The 7,137-nt window shown below is 41.0% G+C and overlaps 1 long non-coding RNA gene across 1 annotated transcript; it reads right to left on the minus strand.

Moving 5' to 3' along the window:
• Nucleotides 1-246: 246 nt before the first annotated feature.
• Nucleotides 247-5,589, minus strand: LOC121075440. The gene is made up of 3 exons (XR_005822965.1): nt 5,036-5,589; nt 2,443-3,544; nt 247-799 (listed from the first exon to the last, which is right to left on the minus strand). It is a non-coding gene; the product is annotated as an uncharacterized LOC121075440 (long non-coding RNA).
• Between the last annotated feature and the right edge of the window lie 1,548 nt (nt 5,590-7,137).

Below are 7,137 nucleotides of genomic sequence, written 5' to 3' on the forward strand. Positions count from 1 at the left end.
ATCACTTGTTAAATTAATATATATATATATATATATATATATATATATATATATATATTAAATACCTCAAGGACCTCTGAAGTTATGCTAATATCAAGGACCTCTGAAGTTATGCTAACAGTTCATTCGGAAACATATTCCAAGGAAAGAAATATATCAATTTTAGAAACTCAGGGTTGATTGCGTATTCTAATAACTGTCTTATATACCATAAATCTAAAAGAAAAGAAAATGTGCCCAGTTAAATTCCCATCACTCTTCCAGTTCTCTGGATGATGCCTCACTGTTTCCCTTGTGCAGTGCTTGGACGTATTTAAAACCTCTGCCATGGGGACTGTCTAGTAGCTCCACTGTTGTAGGGAGAGGAAGGCAGTGTCAGATCAGAAGTCCCACTGAGCTTCACCTAATCCCACAAATGCAATATCTATCCACATTTAATACAACAAATATTTAAAACTATGTTACAGGTGCTGATAACACCAAGCTCAGCACCTGCAGCTCAGGACCAGTCTGCGTATTCATCCATCAGTGCTCCCACATCATTACTCAGTTTTAGGGTATGTACAAAGCCAGCGCATTTGCTCTACAGCCAGCAGAAAGGAGGTGGGGTTGAAGTATCAGAAGAAAGCAGACCATTTCATGAGCATGACAAGATAAGACCTGGATTGAAAACAAATTCCTACCTGCTCAGAGCTTGAGCTATGACTTCTGCTCTGCCGTGACCTGGAATTCACCTGCACTTTCTTCTTTTAGGTTCTTTGCCTTCTCCACAGTTGTTACAGAAGATTTCCTTAGAAGGCTGGAAAATTACTCAGGGTTACTTCACTACGACTGCACAGACACTTGCCACCATACAGAAGGATGCATCAACCTAATAATCTTTGACTGAGGTAGCTTTCATTTTGAGGATCTAACAGAACTTATAAAAAGGCTGGCAATACATATCATAGGAAAGTACAAAGGAAAACACCACTTTAAATAACAGTTGTCAATGATTTAAGACCATAACATTCACCACATTTAGCACAGTTATTCAGTTATTTGAATACAATTTCTAGAAAATTCCCACTTTTTTCTTTTTCTTTTTTTTTTTTTTAAGAGCAGAACTACGTAACTTTCATACTTAAAAACACTTCTCTAAAATAAGTACAATGTCACCAATCACATTTTAAACCAGTGGAAATTTGGTATCAGTAATCCCAGTACGATAAAACCCTCTTGTACTTCACAAGCACCCTAATTTTTGTCATGCTGGCAAGCCACAGAGTGCATCTGGCAAGCGGCCTGGGGACTTGGGTTTGATTTTGAGTCTGTCTTCACCTCAGAAAGTGGCAGAGCAAGGTGGTCTATACATGTTCCCATTTCCCAGGTCTACCGCAGAGTTAGTTATCTGTGGCTTACCGAAACTAGTTGCCTAAAATTGGAGCAGATGTTAGTTCTGTAGCATCAGACAAGGATGCTGCAGAATTGCTAATGATGTTTAACAATTTTAATTGCACTAGTTGCATACAAGCATTCCTTGAAAAGAAAACATGCCCACTTGGCCATACACAGACACACCCTGTACAGTCCGGGACACAGAATAAAGCAAGCAGCTGGCAGGCTCCAGCACGTGCCTGTAACCGTACAAAGGCAGTCCTGCCACCCTGTGTTTAAGCTCTGAGTGAGCAGGGAGCCTTTCAGTGCACCCAGACCACGCTATCACATACCATAAACAGCTTAGATGTGATACAATGGCATTCTGCAATAAAGCTGCTGCTCAGAATGAGAGCCCACAAGAAAAATAAAGACAAAACAAAAATGTCATGACATTTGGTACAGAAACCAAACGTACTTTCTTGCCAGCTACCCGCTGACATTGCCAGACTTTATCGTCCTCCCTCCAGCCCAGAAAGCCCACCACAGCAGTTAGCAATCTGTTCACACCATCATTAAGCCGATTATCCCTTAGTGATGGAAAAGTCTCTACAAATGCCACAGTGCCACTGCTCTGTGACAAATTCTATTCCTTCTAAATGGAGAGCATTTAATATTTACTATCCCAAGATTAATTTGAATTTAAAAAAAAAAGAATTAATGAAGAAATTTGCTTCTGTGGGCAGACCATGGTAAATATCAATACATTTCATCAAAGCTCTTCTTTCATTAGTTCTAGGCCAATTACAGCAACCATTTCTTCTCCTGGATAATTCTTCAAGCTATTAAAAAACTGTGGAAAAACTGAAATGCTCTCATTTTCTCATTGCAAAAACCTTTCAAATGATAATTATTAAAGATATGGGGAGAATAGCAGGGTTACTGTTTGCCACTGATGAAGTGTCTTGCCAAAAAACGTGGAAGGGTTGATATTCAATGCACCCAGCAATAGAAAACAAAATAACATAACTCATGTATAAAATTTTAAAAAACAACAATAGAGGTTTAGGAAGTAATTTTTCTTACCATGACTGGTTTCTGGTTTCTTCTATTTCACCACACTGGAAGTGTTCAGACCACAGGCCCCCTGTAAATCTTTTGATACTTCAAAGAAAATCTTTCAGGGATGTGGCTCCAAAGCTCTGGTGTCAGACTGGTGGTGTCCAAATCCTTTCGACAGGAAGCCCTGTGCTTGTGGACTTTTTTCATGCACAGTACACAGCACGAACAGGTTGCATTATCCCCAAATAGCCAGGCACTTCTGCTAAAACAGTCTGGAAATGTAAACATACAATGCTTGCAGATAAAATGATGGTACTGGGCTTCAACTTTGGCACACACAGAAATTGAAATGGGCATCATCTATCTGATCAGATGAAATACCACAAGTCAGTCTGTATTGTACCATATTTGCCAGATTGCTTTCATAAATGATAGTTTGATAAAAACAAAATGAAACAAATGAAAGGACAAGGTTCAGGACAAACCTACCATGCCACAGAGAAGAACCATTTGCGTAGACTGAAAGGATCTCAACTGATCAACACAATACCCAGCAAGCATTCACTTAATTTTCTTTTTCTAGTTTAACATAACTCTTGTTACTTTAAAATGTCATCTCTAGGCAGTGCAGGAAAGTTATCTTATTATGTTCACTGAGAATAACGTCCAATTTCTTCAGACAAATGTTAGATAGCAGGGCTGTTGCCACCATTTCGCTAACAGGTGCCCTCACCACCAGTACCTCCATAGACAGGGATGTGAACAGTCAAGGTACTGCTACAGTCTCAAATATAAAAACAGACCTGGCAGCTGGGCCAGCAAAAGGCAACAAAGAGGGAGAGCAGGTGCTTAACAGGGGTGATCACAGAAGGCATCCTTGGAGGCACTGCTTTTCCACGCAGCTTTCCATAGCATTCAAACAGCAGTGCACCTTTTAGTCCAGGCTGACAAACCATGTGCACAATGCAAGAGGAATGGCATCAGGGCCTTAAGTTCCTTGGGCTGCCTCTCTTTTTAAAGCAGAAGGGTACATGGGATCCCAGGGAGATGAAGCGCCTCACTCGTTGCTTGGAAATAGCCACTGTTGTGACGAGGTGTGACAACATGCCGCTGATTACCAATTTCCCTGAAAAAGCCAAGGAGAACTGAGTCAAAGGCACATTACAGACAGGTGAATCATCAGATACAAGACCTTCCAGAAGACTGCAGGAAAGTATTTAATAGATGCATTCAGGCCAGAATCAGTTTTATGTCTTATTTAAACAAGAGTTTTCTTCACCACCATTCAATTCTCCCCCAGCTCCCAGACAATTTCAGTTTAAGATCAGCATTCATGTCAGGACACCAGACAAAGTAATTCACCTGCACCAAACAGCAGCACAACCTTGATCTGAATTTGGATACAGGGAAAATGGTATCAGACAGAGGCCACATCTCACTGCTGCAAACAATTGCACTGCAGCACAGGCACGTACTGCTAGAGGGAAAACCTACATGCTCCTCTGCTGCCCACAGTAAAATTGTGCTTACAACAATATAATAAATCTGCAGCACAGTGTTTGGTGAACTGTGTGCGCAAACTTCAATTTAGATGTAGTCCTACTCAGATACACTGTTTAGCTGCATCTTGCTGTGCCCCACTCTATAAAGCATGTATTTCCCATCCCTCAAAAAAGTGACTTATAGACCTTTGGTGAAGCTTTTAAAGAATGGCATCTTCAACCAGCTCAGCACAGAAGATATAAGCATAAAAAAATAGAGATCCTGATTTTCCATTCGGTTACCCAGTGTTGTAATAGTATAATCTCATTTAAATACAAGTAAAAAAGGAATAAGACTATTTTATTGTACAGGGCAATTGGGCTCAAAGCTTTAAAAATTTACAGTGCTGAGTCAGTAAGAGACAAAATTACACTGAAACTGTTCTTCAGTAATGATTATAACCTCCTGCAGGATGTTACCACAGAAATGTGCAGACCAAATGACAAGGGAGTACCCAGCATCCTGAAGATACTGCAAAGATAACACACTCCTTACTCTGCCTTTCCTTCTCTTCCCAGCCTCCCCTCCTCCAAAATCAAAACATTAGTAAGAAAAATACACGTTTGGGGATGAAATTAGGAGCAACTTCAGTCCCTAAGGTTGAAAGTTGAAATTAAGATTTTGCTGAAGGCTGAGACTGCATGCTAAAGAAAGGAAAGAGGACACTGGAAAAAATTCTTATGGAAAGTCAAAATGGACAAAATAACAAATGCGCAATCTTTCTTCCAGCTAGACCTACCTGAAACATGACCTTGCAGCATTCAAAATCTTATTATATTTCCTGCCACTTACTATCAAAACAAAAATAAAGAACACATCTGAACATCCATCAGTAAAAAGAGCCTGCGTCTCCATCTTTTGACTCCCTCCCATCTGACAGTGATACACCCCAGTAAAATCCCCCTGAGCCTCCTCTTCTCCAGGCTGAACAGTGCCAGCTCTCGGCTTTCTCCTGGAGATATGCTCCAGTCTCAAGCGTTCCTATGCTGGACTCTCTCGAGTGCGGCCACTCCCTCTCGCAGCATGGAGCCCAGCACTGCGCTCAGCTCTCCAGGTGCGTCTCACCGGCACTCACCGCAGGAAGGATCCCTCCTGATGCAGCCTGCGTACCATCAGCCTGGTTTTGCTGCAAGGGCAATTTCTGGCCCAGGGTCTGTTCTGTCACATCGATTCTCAGCTGGTCAGCTTGCTGTCCCTGAGGTTGTTCCTCTGCAGGGACACCACTTGGCACTTCCCCTCGTGGATCTGCAGGATGTTCCTGGCAGCCCATGACTCCAGCCTGCCCAGGTCCCTCTGGATGGCAGCACCACTTCCTGGACCCCACTGCTGTCTACAACTACCTGAAAGGAGGCTGCAGTGAGGAGGGTGTCAGTTTCTTTTCACAAGTGACAAGTGATGCGAGGAAATGGTCTCAAGTTGGGACGTGGTTTAGTGATGGGACTCAGCAAGTCAGGCTGATGGTTGGACCTGATGGTCTTGAGGGTCTTTTCCAACTTCATTGATTCTATGATTCTTATAGTAGCTTCTTTAGGTCATGTCTTTCTGGGAGGACAAGCTCCAAATGTTGGAGCAGATTCTTCTCCAGCCCATGAGGAGACCACAGTGGAGCAGCTACCCCCATGGCAGCCCATGCTGGAGGAGGTTTATCCTGAAGGGCTGCAGCCTGTGGGAAGGGCCCAGAGTGGAGCAGGGTGTAAGTAAGAAGAGGATGGTAAGAAAAGAGAAATTACTATTGTGACTGACCACAGGCCCCATTCACCAATGACCTGTGCTACTCAGGGCAGGGATGTAAAGAACTCTATTTCTAACTGGCAACAAATTTATTATCCCCAGGTCAAGTCTGTTTTGCCTACTACAGTAGATGGTAAGTGATCTCCCCATCTTCATCTCAACCCACCAGTTTTTCCATCTTATTTTCTTCCGATCCTGTTGAGGAGGAGTGAAAGGTAGGCTGGGTGGGCAGCTGGCCAGAGTCAGCTCATTCCCACCTACACAAAGCCCTTCATATTTTAAATTCTTTCCAAGGTATTTTTTGATTAAAATTAATATATGAACTTATTAAATTCTGTAAGTTACTATAAACATTTGAATTCTACAGAAATAATAAATACAGATCATCCCCCTTACATCAGGGGAAAAATGATGCTCAAAAGGGAAAAATCCACTTTTAGTAGTATACTGTTTTAGTGCTTATTATCACCTCACCTCAACTTCACATGTAGTTCTCCAAGTTCCAGGTAGACTCCAATCTTAAAATTCTGGCATCTGAAATAGAGAGAAAGAAGAGGTTAATTTGTTATGAAAGCAGACATTGTCCTGAAACAAAACTTTTCTAAGTACAGAAAGGGTTAGCTTTCATCTTTACCAAGAAAAGTATATTGCTACTGGGGAGAATTAATAAACATTGTAGATTCTGCCTTTCCCTTGGAAATACATGCACTTATTTTTAAAATATAGAGCTGAAGGATTTTACCCTAAGAAAAGTTTATTCATAATAAATAAAAGAAAAATAGTTTTGAGCTGAACTGCCTTGCAAATTAGAGCTTCTCTTCAGCTTTTTCCATTTTATGAGTCAAGCCTTTTGCTTTTATTAAGGCAGTTGAAATTTCAATTTACTTGTGACTGAATATAGTCCTCCGTTCAACCCACAAAAAATGTTCGATTTATTGCAATGTTTCAGTTTCAGATCATTCCAAGCTAATATTTGTTCAGCTCAGCTAAACTGAAAACCAGAAGCATATCTGTATTTATATATAGTAGAATAATTTCTTCCATCCTTGTATATGTGTCAGCCCAATCAGGTCACTGGTAGGAAATGTTGACTGGTAGAAACACAAAGCTTTCCCTTTATGAAAAATGACTGACCTTGCTTTAAAGCAATTTAGTTTGTGTCAACATTGCTTTTGTCATTAAATATTACGCTCTAAGTGGCATATCCATTCGTCTTTAGTACAGACAAGAGCTTTCCAGGCAAATCCTGGGATGCTATTTTTAGGCATCTCGTAGCAATAATATTTTCGATACAATGCTTGGGGTATGTTTACAACAATTATTCCTTGTCTACTCTCTTGTATTGGTCAACTCCAGAGAGAGTTCACTCTCTCTATTAGATACCCTTTCTGCATCCAAGTAATTGTGCAGTATCAAATAAAAGTAAACCTTGGTAGCACTTGGCTG

Source organism: Cygnus olor, chromosome 10, assembly GCF_009769625.2.
Source record: "Cygnus olor isolate bCygOlo1 chromosome 10, bCygOlo1.pri.v2, whole genome shotgun sequence".
Lineage (NCBI taxonomy): Eukaryota > Metazoa > Chordata > Aves > Anseriformes > Anatidae > Cygnus > Cygnus olor.